At 42.6% G+C, this 19,381-nt stretch overlaps 1 protein-coding gene and 1 long non-coding RNA gene across 4 annotated transcripts in view; both read left to right on the top strand.

The window, feature by feature from the left end:
• The window catches only part of TOB1 (transducer of ERBB2, 1), a 108,868-nt gene that overhangs the window by 71,603 nt on the left and 17,884 nt on the right, over positions 1–19,381 (top strand). The gene's annotated exons all lie outside the window — the stretch shown is intronic.
• LOC310672648 lies at positions 1,870–7,631 on the top strand. Its single transcript, XR_014508707.1, has 2 exons — positions 1,870–3,266; positions 3,513–7,631. It is a non-coding gene; the product is annotated as an uncharacterized lncRNA (long non-coding RNA).

The raw sequence follows: 19,381 nt of genomic DNA, 5'->3' as shown, positions 1-19,381 counted from the left end.
TGGCCTGAGAACCAGCTCTGCCACTACATCTCAACTGAAGTGTGCCATAGATAATTGCTTCATCCTGTAGCAACTTGCATCAAATGAGTTAGCTGTGAATGCATACTTGCTATGTACCTATACACGGTAACCTATGGTTTGTTGTCTGCTGTTTTTAAAATCTGCTTTTCACTGTATAGTCTTTCTGAAGAAACGTGAGGTCCCCATTAGTTTGGAAGGAGAGGCATTGGGAGGCCCAGTTTGCTGAGGCTTACTCAGTTCTAACTTTGAGGCCACTCAAGGAGCTCCATGCTGAGATCTCTTACTGAATAAGAGTTTCTTCTTTGCCTTTCTATAGCACCAGACCCTCAATTCGACCTTCCACCCCTAAGCAGCAGAAGCATATCTATCAAGGCAGTGGTGAGCGTGAAGACAGAGAATTTCTATCAGCTTCTGCAGTGAAAGTGCTGCCAAAGCTGGTGGGAGAATTTTCTTGCTTCCGCAGAAGGAAGGAAGGAAGCAGAACCTCATGGTCAATAGCAGGAGTGAGCACTGCAGGTTATCTCCTTTGACATGAACAGGAGGAAATGTTTTACAAAACAGAGGTGGTCTGTGGAATAGTAGATGATTGGAGTTACAAAAGATACCTCCCTAGATAGGCTGGTAGTACCACTCTGTAGGCCTCATTATTCTACCAGCCCCCCTCAGGCTGTTCTTCAGTCTTCCGACTATAGAAATAAAGTGCAGAATTCACACAGGCATGCAGAGCTTTGAAATTCTCTATTATGTGCCTTCAGCAAAAGCAAATATTCAGGGAAGCATTTATTTAAAGCCAGAAAATGTCTGGCAGAAGAGAATACGATTGAAATACGACCGCTTTGCAGAACCTGTTGTGGATTTTGATTATAACTTGGATCTCATTGACTACTATAATCACCCAGACAAATCTATACATGCCAACTCATATCTTCACTCCCCACTCCCCAGGTACACCTTTGACATGGTATTTAGAAGCAGACAGGTACATTATGAATTTCTGCATCCTTATGTGGAATTTTATGTAGCAGTTGAGCTACTTTTTTAAACGTATTCCCATACCCTCCATCTTTTCTCCAGTTAAAATAGGGACATCCTATTCCCTAAGGATAAATTTCTATTTATATCCCACACATCTTATTGGGTTGCCCCAGCACTCTGGGCATCTTCCAGCATACATTAAAAAAATAATAAAACATTAAACATTAAAAAGCTTACTTATACAGGATTGCCTGCAGACAGCTCATACCCTCCATCATTTCTCCAATGAAAATAGGGATGTTCTAAGGAAAAGTGGGACATTCCAGGATCAAATCAGAAACCAGAACAGGGATGTCCCTGGAAAATAGGGACACTTGGAGTGTCTGTATTTGCTAATATTTGATGAACACGATGATGAGAGGAAATATATGATCCGTTGAAAACTTTCGATACAATTCATTGCATGGTTTTCACTTGGGAGGGTAGTTAGATACAGTATGTCAGTGGCCTTTGTTGTAAGCATAAGAACAAAATAAGTGCCCTGCTGGATGAGGCCACTGGCCCATCTAGTCCAGCATCCTGTTCTCACAGTGGCCAACCACATGCCTGTGGGAAGCCTGTGACAGGAATGGCACAGCTTTTAAGCAGGGTAAGTAGGATTGATTCCTTTCAAATATTTTGTAAAATGAATATTTTAGTTTGTGCTTTCTGCTGTTGTTATCTGACTTTAATGTCTTTGTTAGTTTATTTTTACTGTGCATGTCACTTTAAAGCACTTAATTGCAACATGTGACTAAAACAACAACTTGGATGTAAGCCTCTTTCTTCAATGAAGCTTAATATCCTAGTAAGTATGGACTGCAGGTAAGGTAAAGGTAAAGGGACCCCTGACCATTAGGTCCAGTCGTGACCGACTCTGGGGTTGTGGCGCTCATCTCGCTTTCTTGGCCGAGGGAGCCGGAGTACAGCTTCTGGGTCATGTGGCCAGCATGACTAAGCCGCTTCTGGCGAACCAGAACAGCACACGGAAACGCCGTTTACCTTCCCGCCGGACTGGTACCTATTTATCTACTTGCACTTTGATGTGCTTTTGAACTGCTAGGTTGGCAGGAGCAGGGACTGAGCAATGGGAGTTCACCCCGTCGCGGGGATTCGAACCACTGACCTTCTGATCAGAAAAGTCCTAGGCTCTGTGGTTTAACCCACAGATGCCCTAATTTGGATTGTGATCACAACAGAAGGAAAGGGTTAAAGTCCCCCCCATCTCCCCCAGGCCTCCTGCCCCAGCTGTTTACTTTTTAAAAGGTCATTCACATAGTTACATGAATGGTGTTGCATCTAGCTTCGCCCTGTATTTTGGTAAAAATAGAAACTCTCAGCAGGTGATGTTTATAGGGCAGTCTTATAGTGTCATAACCTTATGGGAATAAAATCCATTCATGGTGTTGCTTCTAGTAAGATCAAACACAGGCATCTACAGAAGAATCAGAGTTCAGAAGGGGAAATCTGAGCAATGCTGCAAAAAAATAAATAAAAATAAATCACTCTGTGAGGAAGAATGATATTTATTGTGTGAATGAAATTTGCAAGTGACCTGTCTAAGAAATTGCCACTGCCACCATCCGGTGCTCTGCTTTTATAGTTGCTTTTTGGAGAGCTAGGCCCAACGTTGGAACATTGTGCTAGGTTAGGGGGCCTGGTACATTCTGCACTGCAGGCAATGAACTTTAATAAATAAATAACCTCCTGAAAAGCTATGGTTGTAGCTCAGCGTATTGCACTGGCAAATAATGAGAAACAAATTTCTATATCAAAGAAATCCAAAAATAGACCAGGGCCAGGCACAAACACAGTCATGATATTATTTGTCCTTGATCTCCTCAGTACGTCAGATTCAAAGCCAGGCCTCCTGCTTCCACTCTGGCACCTTATCCTCTAAACCACATTGACTCTACAGAATTGTCCATATAAATTGCTTACAAATTGTTTGTCTTGCCTCCCCTGCAAATTTATAAGCAGGCCACACAATGTATTCTTCCAGCTAAAAGGAAATACCTGCAGAGGCTCCATGTTCCTTGCTCAGCACAACATCATTCATTTTGTTTTGGTTAGAACTTTGTGCAGAGGTCCTTTTTAATTTTAAAAATAAAATAAAGAGCTACAGGAGAGCTGTTGATACAGGAGAAGTTCAACAATGAGCATTCAGCCTCTAAGGAAGTTTTATTTAAAGTGTACAGTCACAAAATGGTGTGGGCACAGGGTGAGGGCCAGTGTGGTGTAGTGGTTAAGAGCGGTAGTCTCGTAATCTGGGGAACCGGGTTCGCGTCTCCGCTCCTCCACATGCAGCTGCTGGGTGACCTTGGGCCAGTCACACTTCTCTGAAGTCTCTCAGCCCCACTCACCTCACAGAGTGTTTGTTGTGGGGGAGGAAGGGAAAGGAGAATGTTAGCCGCTTTGAGACTCCTTAAAGGGTGTGAAAGGCGGGATATCAAATCCAAACTCTCTTCTTCTCTGAGGTGTCACTCCAACGTCACCAAATGTTGGGTAAGCCATTGTTTTCTAAATGTTTCTCCACACAGAAAATGTGACAGACGGGTAGAGGCAATTGGATTCATCTCAACTTAGTCCAGCAGACAATTTAGTTCTGAAAGATACGCCTAGCAATTTTCACAGTGATTTCTGTCTGAACCAAAATTGGCAGCCATTTCAAAGAACTACTATCTGGGTGGGTATAGTAGGACAATTATTGCCTGCACCTAACCACAGATATGAAAGGAAAGGAAAGTGGACATCTAATTTCCCTGAGAAATTTTGTCTCATCTGTCATTTTCTGAGTCCCTAGAGAAAAGCAATGCATGCCATATGAGAGCATGGGAAATACTTTATGCTGTTGTTTTAAAGCCAACCTTTTTGTCCTCTGTATTTAAAAAAGTGGATCCTATTTGAAATGACATGGATATGTTGAAAGTATTCACTGACCTTTGCAGGTCATTCTCTAAAAATGGATTTTATCACTAGCATCATACCTATACAAGCTCTGAGTCAGCATGAGTGGTGTGAGTGACAACTTTTCCCCACATAATGGACTGGAGCGGTGGAGAAGGGCCTTTCTCTCTCTCTCTCTCTCTCTCTCTCTCTCTCTCTCTCTCTGTGTGTGTGTGTGTGTGTGGACTATTCTGCTGTTTCCAGCTTAAAAATACTAATTGCTAGAGGAGCACAGCAGGGGAGTGCATAGTTAGGAATAGTGAATCTGACATCACAGAACAGTATTTCATAGATTGTGGGCATCAAGAGATTCTTCTCACAGGTCAATCCTTAAAAGCTGAGCAGAGCCAGCTCCTGCCATTAGTCAGAGTGAGGCAGCTGCCTCATTCAGCAGGAGCCCCCGAGGCAGCAGCCTCATGGCTGTGCTGTCTGCCCCACCACCGGTGCATAAGCGGCACTGGTATTGGCTGAAATCACACAAGATATTGTAGAGCATACAATATCTCATGCGATTTTGCTGAGATCTCATCCAAAGTGGACAAGATCTCACCCGAAACTGATGCCAATGGCAATGCCTCTTCTCTGCCAGTGGCAGAGGCGGCAGAGGTGACGGGGCAGGCAGAGAAGCGGTGCCAGCAGCTGCAGGTATGGAAGCACTGGCGACAGCAGCAGCAGAACAAGGCAGCAATTCCTGTTTTGCCTCAAGCAGCAAAACAAGAGGTGCCGCCCTGGATCTGAGCATCTGCGGTGACATGAACAGTACTTTGCTCAGTAACAGCAACTGCCTAGGACTGGGAAGGGCAGTGCTGTCCTAGCAACTGGGATATTCACTATTAAGAAGAAAAGCTTTCTCTGAAAGCCCTTTTGGAACTGCAAGAACACCCAAACAAGCATGCAATGGGTTTGTGGAGGAAAATGTTGATTTAAGCATGTTAGGTGCTGACTAATCAATGGCAGGGCATCTGGAAAATACATTGCAACATATGGAAGGGCAATTCTAATCCATGTTAATGATTTTGGGTGCTAAGCATGTATTAAACAATGGCAGTGAAACAGACCCTCCAAGTGTCCCTATTTTTCAGGGACGTCCCTGTTAGAGAAGCCGTCCCGGTTTCTGATTTGATCCTGGAATGTCCTGCTTTCCCTTAGGACGTCCCTATTTTCATTAGAGAAATATAGGAGGGTATGGTAGGATGCTCCTATTTTCAATGGAGAAAGTTGGAGGGTATGGAGTTATCCGACGTACGAGCCGTCTGAAGGCAATCTTGTATAGGGAAGTTTTTAAAAAATGTTCTTTTTGTGTTATTATGTTTTTATATATGTTGGAAACTGCCAAGAGTGGCTGGGGCAACCCAGTAAAATGTGTGGAGTATAACTAGTAAAACTATTAATATGGAATGGGACGTCCCTGCTTTCATTGGAGAAATGTTGGAGGGTATGGTGAAACAGTGATGGTAGAGCTAGAGTTGGGGGTGTTTAGTTCAGATTAGTTCATACAAAAATAATACTGAAAATCTGCTAGGGAAACGATGCTCTGCCTAAGAAACTAATCTCTCTCCTTCTCCCTGCTCCATTAGTTACAGGACTAAATGTGATATAAAATGGGAAAAGAGGGAGGACCTGAGTTTGCATTGGTTGCTGGGGAATAAGCATCCCATTACCTCTCACAGGTTTATAGATGACTCTCACCATTGTAGCTCATATGCTTCTTACTACTCTGGCAACAATGCCTGCGAAGTTGCATTAGGGAGAATGGCAGTGCATCAGACACAGTCTTGTTAAGACATTACCGGAACATCCTATCCCTCAAAATATAGCTGCAAAAAATATCCATTGTGGAAAGACATGTGTCTGTGTGAAATGCTTCTTTAGGGAAGCTATGCCTCTTGCAGAGCAGCAACACACATGTGCAAACAGAAGAAGCAGAAAACACACACACACACACACAGACACACACACAACCCCCCACTGCTATTCTTACAAGTGTTCTGTGTCTCTCAGATGCTGAGGCTGCAGAAACAGTAGATGGTGCTGTGGGAGTGTTCCTGGAGATACAAGGGAGTGATTGTTTTTCAGCTGTAACAAATGCTGGCAGCTAGGATGTCCTTCCCACTACAAGTGGGCCTGGTAATGGATGGACATTGGGATCCCATGCTTTGAGACAGATGATATATTTCCAGGTTTCTCCTAGTCCTGAGCAGGCATGCTGATCTTCTTTCTATCATTCCATTTTTAGTTTGTGCTGCCAAAATGAGCACAATCCAAGCCAACAATATAATCTTCTTCACTGGATTTTGCATTGAACATTTCCCCCCCATAGCAGGCCTTCCACATTGTCACTATTGTGTTTGGGTTGGAAGATGTTCTCAGTTATGGAGCAATGTGGTTTGAAAAAATGCAAACATGCTAAAAAATAAACAATTTCTCTTCTCCGCATGCCACAAGTCCACTTTTTATGTACCCACTAGCAGTGCAACCTAGTCATGGCTGAAGTGCAAACACAAAGATTCCAGAAGGGTTAGAGTTGCCAATTTTTGTCCTCAAAGAATCTGCCACCTTGAGGTAATCACCTCTAAACATGTCCAGAGTGTGTTTTCTCTATGGAAAGAATCTGACCTTGCTTCCGTTGCCAGAAGCTACCTGGTCATCAGTCATTAGATCTGGTATTCAGTATCTGTATTTGTTTGTTGTTATGTATTTTGTGTTTTTATACTGTAAACCGTCCTGTGATCTTTGGATGAAGGGTTTTATTTATTTATTTATACATCACTTCTGTTTTCCTGCCCAGAGCAAAGTAGCCGCACAACTGCATTACAGGCCAAGAAGCAGCCTGGAATAAGATCAAGAGGCTTGGACTCTCTTTTAGGTGGTTGCTTTGGCTGGTAAACCAATGTTCACACTTGGTTCACACTTCTTGTAGAATAATTATTTTTATTTTTATTTTTACCCTGCCCATCTGGCTAGGTTTCCCCAGCCACTCATCAGATGTGACCTGCAAACAGGATCAGCCACTTTCATACTTCTCTTTTTAATGGTTTGATCTTATGTGGTAGCATCATGCACATACATACACATTCTGAACACATAAATGCCCTATATACAAGCACTCAGGTACTCCCCACACAGAGCTTTTGTGTTAATGTGTTTATTGTGATAGCTCAGCTATATGTATCAATAGGAAAAGTGGAGTGGGGGGAAGGTCTTCTGGATTTTTTTCTCCAGCTCTGCATCCTTCAGTTATGATAAGAAGATAAAATGATGGCCCAGCTCAAGAAATTCTAGCCTGCTGGGAACCCTAAAAAAAGAATGTGAGACTTAACCCCTTATGATTCAAACCTCATTTATTAAATATGTGTTAGCCCTTATTAGTATGCTCCCTTCAGTTCTAATGATATAAAAAAAACAAACCTCATGTACTTCAGTTTCAGTTTCATAGAATATAATCATAGAGGTGGAGGCAGAAGAGTTTTCTATCTGATTTGCAATAAGTTCTCCCTGTTCTCTGGATGTGCAATGCAAACAGGCAAATCATTTGGTCACCTACTGACCCATGAAACACGGGTGCACTTCAAAGAGGAGTACTGTACTCTGCAATAAAGATTAGTTTCAGAGCAGCCAGAAAGAAAGAAAGAAAGAAAGAAAGAAAGAAAGAGCAAAGTACAATGAGTGCAGTGCTCAGGGACAAGTTTGAATGCATGTTCTCTTATACTATAGCTGGACATCTCTAAGCACTAAAAGTGCAGGTCATTTGGAAATGTTCATTTTAACACCAAGTCCAACTGTGTCTAGGGTCATTGCAAGTCAATAGAAGGGGTCAGGTTTTGGGGGCCCAAGATGAGCAGGGACCCCAGGCTCTCAGCTGTCATTTTTAAAAAAGAGAGTAAGCTGACCAGATGTTTCTCAAGAAAGTTAGTGCGCAAACCATGGAAGCAAGCACTTGGCAGGCAGCACCATTGCTAAGGACACTTAATCACTTAGTTGTTGTTCCTAAGCAATCAGCGAAAGGCACGTTGACCACTCCCACCTGCCCCCCTCCCAGAGCAGCAGAAGCTGAATGAGGGAGGATATTGGGGTATATTTCTTTAAGCACTTTCCTCATGATGTCCACATTTGCTCCCCAAGTGTGCTGCCTTTACAGAATAAAACACAACTGGCAGGTTTTAGTATGATTTACTTTAAAGTAAAAAATAAGTGAGGTTGAAATGAGTTAGGTTTCCTCCTTACTGATTTTTTTTTAAAGTGACATCAAAATCATCATCTCCCCCCACCCACAATTTTCCATGTTCTCTACACAACCACAAGTGGTCTGCTTGTAATCACTGGGCTGTTATTTATTAATATACGGTAACCATAAAACAAAAATGCAAAATGAATCAGCACATACAATCATAAAATTGTTAAACACCTTACTAATGCAACAAATTAAAACTCCTAGATTCTGTACCTTAACCCAAGGATGTCTATATTTCTGTACTGAGGTTGGCAAAAATTTTGTGCATATATATGTTTCGCTGAGAGTTGTGAAATTGCACGTACACTTGTTCAGTTTTTGTGTTTTGGATTTTCCTCCCAGGAGTTCAAGTCTATGTACATTGTCTCCCCCCTGCGCCATTTGATCTTCACAACAACCCTTTAGGGTTGGGTAGGAGAGTTGGCAGTCCAGGCATCAGAGTTGTAAAACCACACAGAGTACTTTTTGCTTGTTGTTATTTAATCAGGGTTCGTCTGGGTATTTTGCTGTAAATATCAGGACTATGAAATGTAGTCAAAGACTGCTTTTCTAGCTTTCTTTACATGAACTGTGAATAATAATAATAATAATAATAATAATAATAATAATAATTTATCTGGCTGGGCTTCCCCAGCCACTCTGGGCAGCTTCCAACAAAATATTAAATGACATTACTTAAGAATATAGGAAGAGCCCTGCTGGATAAAGCCAATGGCCTATCTAGTCTAGCAACCTGTTCTCTCAATGGCCAAACAGATGCCCGTGAAAAACCTGCAACCAGGACCCGGGCAGAAGAACACTCTCCCCTTCTGTGGTTTTAAGCAACTAATATTCAGAAGCATACTGTTCTAACTATGGAGGCAGAAGCATAAACATTCTACCCATTTGCCACTGAAAGCCTTATTCTCCATGAATTTGTCTTTTAAATCCACCCATTTTGGTGGCCCTTACCGCCTCCCATGGGAGCGTATTCCATAGTTCAGCTATGCACTGTGTGCTATATATTTGCTTTTCCGCCCAGGAGCAGAAGGTTGTTTACATTTCCCTCCCCTCCCCACATTTCTGTTTGCAACAGCCCTGTGAGGTAGGCTTAGGCTAAGTTAACAATTGTACATAAGGCATCCAAATACAGTATCAGTATCAAACTTTATTTTGGTCACAGACCAGCATAAGATAAACTGAACACAGAAGACTTAAAACAGGTAAGGAATAAAAAACCTAGTAATAAAAAGGTGATTAGATCATACATACTTAAAAAGATAGAAACAGGGACAAACAGTTCAAAGTGACTATAAAGGAGGGAGTGTGAAGGAGCACAGGCCTTGCATTTTGGGCCTAGTTTGTGGCGCAAACCATCCTTTGGCGAATATCCATCACGGCAGCACAGAAACTAGCAACTCAGTATGTAACACCTGTGTTTTCATCTTGAAGTAACAGGGAGGTATAGAGTTCTTCTGTGCAACCTGGGAATTTGTGTAGTATAGGCAAGATGAACCTAGCTCGTATATCTGTATAGTATTGGCAGTGAAAAAATACATGTTCCAGTTGCCCAGAGCCACATGGGTATTTCCTCTCCTCGTACACTCCAAATACAGTGTACCAGGCTAGGAAATCCTGTTGGCATCCCTGACACTGTCTATGGTAGGCATATTCTTTCATACTGGCAGAAGAAGCGCTTGTCGGTTTTCAATTTGTTAGGCTAAAGTAAACAAAAGCTGCCTTTGTGGCGGAAAATTCTAAAGCTGAGTGTGTTGGGATAAGAGTTTTAGTTAGATGTCCAATGAATCTGTGATGAATTCCTTGGACTGATTTGTGTGATTCAGTGCTCTCATTTCCAGAAAAGTTACCAACGTGCATGTTTATCAGACCCATCATTTGGGCTGTAGCTGCAGGGGATTTTGCTCTCCTCTTGCTAGACTGATAGGCTAGGAGGACTGGTAGAGTCAGAGCCATAAATATAAGCATTGGTGCAGGCTACCCCAACCTGGTGCTCGCCATATGTTCTGGATTGCAACTTCCAGCATCCCTGACCATTGGCCATGTTGGCTAGGACTGATGGCAGTTGTACTACAAAACATCTGTAGGGCACCAGGCTGAGGAAAGCTGCATCAGCATGTTGATGTAGAAAAGTATGAGATGCCAGTGAAAACATATAATAATAATAATAATAATAATAATAATAATAATAATAATAGAGAGCCAGTGTGGTGTAGTGGTTAAGAGTGGTAGACTCATAATCTGGTGAACCGGGTTCGCGTCTCCGCTCCTCCACATGCAGTTTCCAGTTCTGTGAAGTCTCTCAGCCTCACTCACCTCACAGAGTGTTTGTTGTGGCGGAGGAAGGGAAAGGAGAATGTTAGCCGCTTTGAGACTCCTTCGGGTAGTGATAAAGCGGGATATCAAATCCAAACTCCTCTTCTTCTCTTCTTAATAATAGTAAATTTTATTATTTATACCCTGCCCATATGGGTGGGTTTCCCCAGCCACTCTGGGCAGCTTCCAGCAAAATATTTAAATGCAATAATTCGTCAAATATTAAAAGCTTCTCTAAACAGGGCTGCCTTTAGATGTCTTCTGAAAGTCAGGGAGTTCTTTAATTCTTTGACATCTGATGGGAGAGCATTCGACAGGGCGGGCGCCACTACTGAGAAGGCCCTCTGCTTGGTTCCCTGTAACTTTGCTTCTCGCAGTGAGGGAACTGCCAGAAGGTCCTTGGTGCTGGACCTCAGCGTCCAGGCAGAACAATGGGGGTGGAGATGCTCCTTCAGGTATACTAGGCCGAGGCCATTTAGGGCTTTAAAGGTAAGCAACAACACTTCAAATTATGCCCGGAAACGTACTGGGAGCCAGTGTAGGTCTTTCAGGACCAGTGTTATGTGATCCCGGGGGCCACTCCCAGTCACTAATCTAGCTGCCGCATTCTGGATTATGTGTGGACAACATGATTAAAGTGAAAAGGAGCATAAATCATTTGAGAGAAAACTGCTGCTTTGTTTTACTAAGGATCAACTACTTTTAAATTGTGTTTAATTGCCATGGAGACGTCACTGTTGCAAATCAATTACTTTGCGCATATGGAGTTGTCTAAGGCTAAAGAGCAGGAAAAAATATCCATGTTTCTCAAGTAGGGCCAGTACTTTTTTCCCCAGCTGTCAAAGTCATAGGAAAAGGCAGCTGAGGAGATGTTTTGAATAAGCAAGCCTATGACCCCATCCGCACTATATTTTTAAAGCACCATGGTGCCACTTTAAATAGTCATGGCTTGCCCCGAAGAATTCTGGGCAGTGTAGTTTGTTAAGGGTATTGATAGTTGTTAGGAGACCCCTATTACCCTCAAAGAGTTGCAATTTCCAGAGTGGTTTAACAATCCATTTTCACAGGGAACTCTGGGAATTGTAGCTTTGAGAGGGAACCAGGGGTCTCTGAACAACTCTCAGCACCCTTTACAAACCACAGTTCCCAAGATTCTTTGGGGGAAACCATGACTGTTGAAAGCAGAATGATACTGCATTAGATGTGTAGTGCAGAGGGGGCCTATGATGTTAGAGGTGCAAACAGCTCTTTCAAGTGTATGCATGTGAGGGCATGGGGAGTGGTAGTACAGACATATGATTATGGTTACCAAAGTACAGCAGAAAGTGCCATATGACAATTACTGCCTCTTCCATTGCTCAAAATTTTGGAGTGGTATTCTCAATCCTAAAAACTTCCATGGATGCAAAAATGATATATTTTGAGGGTTTTGCACTTATAAAGTGCAAAGTGATATGCTCCGTTCCATCTTACTTATTTGCTTATACAAAATGCCAGATGCTATTATTCATACATGGCAGGGCTGTCTAGCTTACAGAGTGGATCTGCCTCAGAGGGTGTTTTTGGTGTCCCTCCCAGACTCCTATAAATTTGACAGTTTAAAAACTGTTCTGCTGAGATATCTCCCACCATAGTGTTGTAGTGTACCCACTGAGGTGCTTGCAGGGTACAGAACCAACAAAAGTTGGACACCTCTGTGTTGACTTACCTTGCACAGAAGCCTCTCCTCTCTTTGGTGCAGCACCACTGCAAGAAGATCCTAGAGCAGGCATGGCCAAACTTAGCCCTCCAGATGTTTTGGGACTCCCATCCTCCCCAGTTAACAGGACCAATGGTCAGGGATGATGGGAACTGTAGTCCCAAAACATCTGGAGAGCCAAGTTTGGCCATGCCTGTCCTAGAGCATATCTTTGGCTGGCTGCCTTCCTATATCTCCCCTACACACCACAGGGTGTGTCTACTCACTCACCTAGCTGCTTGTATGGGGCATGTGCTGTCTGTAAGTGTGCCTGCATTTGCCATGTCCATCTCTGGCATGCAGCCTTCGGAGGGGTGGCAAACTCTCTATGCAACCCTTGGGCCACAAATAGTGAGCCACCCCACATATATGGCATTTTTTTACAAAGCACACTTGAACATCCCTTCCACTGTTTATACTTGTGAATGGCATTGTTGTGTGAATCAGACTGATTAATCTGTGGAGTAAAAACATTAAAACTACAGTACTTAATTCTTTTTATAGTTTCATGGCTAATGTCATATTTTGTGGCAACAAACTCCATGCTTGCTGCTTTGTCAGTGACTCATGGAAGGCTGAGCAGCTTTAGTTTTCCACTTTGCATGAGCCCTGATTTTCAGAAGTGGCTGGCATCCTTTTCTCAACCCTGGGTCTATATATGTGTGTGCTTTCACTCTTAAATGTTGGGTCCAGATATATATATTTGAAGCATCTGCTTTGTTTCCTATTCCCTAGCGATACTGTGAAAGCTAGTCATTTTACAAAGTGCCATGGAGATGCATGTAGCTGTCTACATGAGCTGTACGTCATCAAATACGGAGATGAGTTTTGTTCTTTATATGAGTCATCATTCCCTTTCTGACCTACTCTTCTAATTGCTAGTCATTTATTCTTTGGGAATTCATTATCCCCACCAGTAGCTTTTAACAAACAGGCAGCAGCCTGGAGTGGCAGGTATTTGCCTCTGAGGTACCTGATGTGTGTGACAAATTAAAAGTCGTTTAGAAACCTGACAGTACTTTGCCATGGTTCCACCACCAAAAATGATCCTCCATTCAAGCCTCCTGCATTTCACATGTTGTCTTTGTTCCAAGGTCAGCCCAGGGCAAGGCCATTTAACAGACTGAGAAAATTCTGATGCTGAGCAATGTTCTAGTTAAATAAGAGGCCTTGGGAAGGGATTCTCTTGAAGTCCCTTGTCTCTGTCCGTCTGCATTTCAGTCTCACTAACTGTGGTATCAGGGCAGTGATTGGACTGTGTGTGCTGAACATTGCCAAAGGTCTACACATCTTCCTTCATAGGTCTATTGCTCCCACATTCCCATGAAGGAGAAGATTCCCAATATATGTTTCTTTCAGAGGAAGGAATACCGGAACTCTTAATGTTTTCAATAAACCTTTCTACTGACAAAAGTTACATAGCCGTGGGAATCAGGCGGAGACTGTTACTGCCCTAGGCAAAATCAGAGGTTATCCCCTTGTTTGGATTCATACAACCTCAGTTTCCCATTGCAGTTTTGCTCATGTCTGCCTCAGCTGCTTCTGTGGGTTCTGTAAGGGCTGCAGTCCTAACCCCACTTATGTGGGAGTAAGCTCCATTGAATTCAGTTGGACTTACTTCTGAGTAGACATGGCTAGGATTGCATTGTTAAGGGCACTTCGAGATGAAGGCAATTTAGCAGCACTTTATCATTGCTAATCTGCTTTAAGCTGGAAATGGAATAGCAACTTTGCTTCCAAGCTTCTAATATGCTGTGGTCAAGTGGCAGGCTCCCTTTCCCTTGCTTGAGGTGACGGTGGAGTAGGGTGAGTTATTTTCATTTTAGCCATTATATGTGAGAAAGGATTAAATGCTCCCCACCCCATGAGAAATGGCCAGCTGAACAACCCAGGAAATGGCTAGAGCAATTTAACAAGCTGCAATAGCAGTTGGAGAGGACATCTATACCTGAAAAAATTGCACTGCTATTCCACTGAGTTTTGTTTTGTCAGATTTTCTGAACTGGGGGGGGGGGGGAATCCAGAAGCTGAACTGGGAAAACATGAGAGTTGGATGTTTTGTCCCCAATGTTGTTCTTATTTCCCCTAAAAGTAAGTGAATGAAGCCTGGCTATTCCACAGTAAATGCCCAGTGTGGAACCAGGCTAAGAAACAGTCGTTATTTCACATATCTGTGGTTTGATAAAAGGTGCAGAGGTGTTTGGAAGGTGCTTGTTTCCAAAATCCTGAAGCTTATACTGTACTGAGGTTTATACTGTAAATTGTGATCCTCAGATGAAGTGTGGTATATAAATTTAATAAATACTAATACGTAATAATATTCCTCCGTTTTAAAAAGAGTTTGCTGCGTACACCTTTAAAGCACACTCAAAACACTTTCCCTCAGAGAATTCTGGGTACTATAGTTTGTTAAAAGTTGCTGGGAAGTGTAACTGTGAGGGGTAAATCTCAGGGCCCAGAATTCTTTGAGGGAAAGAAGATGCTTTGGATGTGCTCTAAAGATATAGTGTGCATACATAGCCTTTTTTGTTTTTTTGGCTGCGCTATGTGTCCTTCACCAAGTTCCCAGCTGTGTCCTCATAACTCTGTCAACACAAGGACATGGTGATGTAGAGTGATCCATGCAAGAGGTTCCGTGTGTTCCATGGCTAAGGTTTTATATACTCCTGTTGCTGTGCCATGATTAACTCTTGGGTGAGAAACCTTGATCATGAAGGAATCCTAACTTCTGATGATATGGGGTAGGAAAAGTGTGCTGTTGTTTTGGGCTTTTTACTGACTCCACCAGGAGTTTTTGAATTTACAATCCCTACTTTGCTGACACAGCATTAGAACGGGGCAGGGGTTACCTTTGAACAGGCATAGGATTTCATCTGAACACAATTCCATTTTTGCCACACCTCCGGCTCCACCCATTGGAGAGGACTGTTTGATGTAGTGTTCAGTTACATGACTGAGAAAATCTGGGTTCAAATCCCACCTCAGCCATGAAACAAACTGTGACTCTCTCGGCCTGCCCCACCTTGCAGCAGTCTTGTGAGAATAAAAGTTGGAGACACACCACCCTGAGGAAGGGTAAGGTTAAACTATACCATAATAAATAACACACCCACCCCTCTGCTCTGGTATTGTGTCACTGCACTCTTTCACTCATGTAACTTAGGTAAAGGGACCCCTGACCATTAGGTCCAGTCGTGGCCGACTCTGGGGTTGCTGCGCTCATCTCGCTTTATTGGCCAAGGGAGCTGGCATACAGCTTCCAGGTTATGTGGCCAGCATGACTAAGCTGCTTCTGGTGAACCAGAGCAGCGCACGGAAACGCCGTTTACCTTCCTGCCGGAGCGGTACCTATTTATCTACTAGCACTTTGACGTGCTTTCGAACTGCTAGGTTGGCAGGAGCAGGGACTGAGCAACGGGAGCTCACCCCGTCGCGGGGTTTCGAACCGCCGACCTTCTGATCACCAAGTCCTAGGCTCTGTGGTTTAACTCACAGCGCCACCGGTGTCCCCCTCATGTAACATATTGCCATGGAAATGTAGTTTCAATATGCAAGCATCTTTTGTGTTCCACTTTCAAAAGGGAATGTAGCAGTGATCCTGTCTCACCCAAGTGAGTAAAGTATGGAAAGACTGTAGCCCTGTACACATTTAAACAGCCATAGTGTCAGGCTGATAAATGCCTTGGTGTGATGCATTTCCAACAACAAATGTACTTGGCAAGATTAATGCCAAGTACAGCATGGCTGTTTTCTGCTGTGGTTGTGCTCCAAGATACACATCAACCAAGATCTGACCTCTCTGTTGACTGCCTGTGCATTGGGTTATGGGCTTCCTGGTTAATGATTGCAGGTGCCCCTTCCCTCCATTATGCTAAGGTCATGGTTATTCTTCCACTCCCATTCCTTATGCTGCATTCAAAGCACAAGGTGCCTCCAGGGAGAGGTAAAGGGTCAGAGGGCTGGCATGCCTAATTGCTACAGCCAGCAGAATCTGAGATCTGTATCCTTGCTGTTTATCTTTAATTTCATCAAGGTTGGCTGAACCAACCTCTAGGTACATACCCATGATTCTTAACATTGTTCAAATTAAAGCCTAGGCCAAAAAGAAAAATAAGTCAGAGGCCCCCTTAGTACTCTCCAAGCACAAAAGGAAAGGCAAAGGTTTTCTCAGCCAAGTGAGCTCTGCTTGTGTGATGAACAAACAGACCTTGTTCTTTCATTACACTTGAGAGTAGCCAGTTTGGCTCATTTCATTCAAAGAATCATACAAAAGCTTGATTAGGTATTTCAAGGGTTCATGTTTCCTCAGACTGCAATGTTCTTCTAAAGGGAACAAACAAGGTCTCTGACATTAAGCATTCCCACTGCTGTGTTTGTTTACAACATCACAGCCCATGTAACTAGTAAAGCCACCTATTGCACGGGATCCAAGTGTCTAAGACGGACCTCCTCCTCTAACAACATCCTCATTGTCATTACCTTCTCTTGACCATAAGATCCCAGGGTGGATTACAGCAATTAACCTGTCCAACAACTACAACTACAGTCAGAGACTACTAGGTAGCTGGGAAAGGGAAATTTTGGTCCGGTCCGACCATGAAGCAGAGTGAAGCATCTGCCATAAGCTCTGGGGCCCCTAAACTAGGATGTTCCTAGATGCAGTGGCAGTTGATATCCTGTCACCAGAGTTGAAGTAAGATTCAGCTGCCAGTTCAGTTGGATTCTGTATGTGGAATGTAAGAGCCCTATCTTGGCCTTTTCCTCAGGCAGCAAAACAACCACCCTGTTGTTTTCACATCCCTTTGTCATGCTCTCCACAGGGAAACCTACTCAGACCAAACTTTTAGCTGCCAGGTAAAAACCTGCTTATTTTATTTTTAATAATTTTTTGTTGGTTTTTACACATATTTTCCAACATAACATCCTTTTAAACATCATTTAGAAATTTTTGGCTATCACAGCCTAAGACTTCCTTCAACCTCGATTGATGGTTTTCTAAAGTCTTTCTAATTATGCATTTTGTTACTATAATTATTGCTATAAACTCAAATTTCCAGTACATCTATTCTTAATTCTTTTCACAATAATTTATAAATTACTCCTTACAAAACTTCTTTTAACCCTACAAGCGATGTCAATTGGTAAAAACCTGTTTATTTACCTTAGCTTTTTTGTATATGTTCTGCCGAAGAGAGCACAATTTACCTTAGCTTTTTAAAACGGCTGGCATAACATAGCCTTTCCTCTGCTGCAGCCATACTTAGGTATCCCATGCCTGCAATTTGCAGTTGGAGGGCAATTCAAATGAAGATGGCGACAAAAGCAAAAGCTAAAGTCCCTTTCCGCACATCATGGTCCTTATGCAGTTTATGCCCTCCCTCATGTACTTTCATCTTTTTCTTTTTTGCATGCCATTTGTTTTTATACCAGCCACATTAGGGCCAAAGGCATTCACATGTCACATTTAATTGGGCCTTGGCTCTTCATATTTTCTCGCTGTGTTTTTTTAAGCATCTGGTGTTATGTTATTGTCTTTGGTCTCTTGTTTTTAATTCCAAAATTGGAAGTGGAATATATATATAAATAAATGTGCAGATTCAGGATGTCTTGAGGGAAAGCATATAGGATTTTAAAGACAGGTTGATGCTGGCAAATTTGGCATATCCTTTCCTTTCTCTAAGCAAAAGGTAACAGCAGAACCTCCATGATTCTCGAAATTCCCTTTCAGTCACTTTTGCTGTGTCCCTTTACATTGCTCCATGTCAATACCATACCATTCATGTAAGCAGTATTTGCTTTACTTCAAGATCTGATGGTTTGGATGTTACCCAAGTCATTTGGATAAATGAGGTTGAATTGTATAAGAATCATGGCTGTTTCCAAGCTAAATGTGAGTTTCACATGGCAAAGCATTCTCTCTCTCTCTCTCTCTCTCTCTCTCTCTCTCTCTCTCTCTCTCATGTTTTTGAGCATTGAAAACCCTCATCAAACCTGCCATTATAAATGAGAAGCTTCACAAATGCAAAATTAGAAGGTTACAAAAATATATCCTGGAACGAGGAAGGAGAGAGTTTGGGTGAGTCTGCCTACACAACATACATTTAAAGCTTATTTCTTCCCCCAAAGATTCCTGAGAACTGTAGTTTACTCCTCACAATTTGCAGTACCCTTAACAAACTATATGTCCCAGGAGTCTTTGGAGGAAGCCATGGGCTTTAAATATATGGTGTATACTACTGTCCCAACTGAGTGTGCATAGGACTGCAGCCCTGGGTTTTGGGGTTTTTTGTTGCAAGGTTAGAAGGCCAAAGAAAGACGATAAGCTTGGAATTGGTATAAGGAAAGACTGCAGGGGATAGAACTCTACCAGCAAAGATAAGAGATGAAACCACAGATATGGGATTAAGCAGCAAATTGATCAAGATTCTGCAGAGGAAAAGAGATGTCTTAGATGGATTTAGCTGGATAGTAGGTGGATTTTTAGCATCCAATTCTGAGTTGTAGGAAATGGGACAGTGGCAAAAGAAAGTACATGATGTGTTTGCTTAGAGCACAGACAGATAAATAGAGAGCTTTCATCTAACATGAGGAGGGGGAGACTTTGAAGACAGCTTAAAATGCTTCACTATTTATCCTAATCACAGGGTGAGTCAGTGATAAATTATGTTTATCCAGTCCTGTATTCAGCTTTCTGTAATATGGTGAAAGAGCAGCTGATAATGTAGTCATACAGTGGGAGCAGATTCTTACCCCTCTCTCCAAAAAGGGGCGGGTGGGGAGAATTGAGTCAGCCAAAATCATGTAATTATTATCTGAGGTAAGAAAGAGACATCATTTATTCCCAACCAGTTCTTAATGCAAAGTTATACACTGTGTAGAACTGCCCAGTTTTCTCTTATGAAGCCCGTGCCAGCCACTGCTGGGCAAGTGAGGGAACAAATACAAAGGGAATAAGGAACTGAAAAAAATGAAGGTTTAGCTTGACTTGAAAAGTTTGCCGTGACAAAAAACGAAGAGAGCTCCTTATCCTTAGGCAGATGAGCTTGAAGATTTCATACAGGTTGACCCTGAATCTGAATTTATACTTAACTAAAGAAAACGCTTATCCAGATGCTAAA

This window comes from Podarcis tiliguerta, assembly GCF_965153285.1.
Source record: "Podarcis tiliguerta genome assembly, chromosome: 2".
Taxonomy (NCBI): Eukaryota; Metazoa; Chordata; class Lepidosauria; order Squamata; family Lacertidae; genus Podarcis; species Podarcis tiliguerta.
Note: the sequence above shows the minus strand (reverse complement) of the source record. Positions and strands in the feature narration are given on the sequence as shown.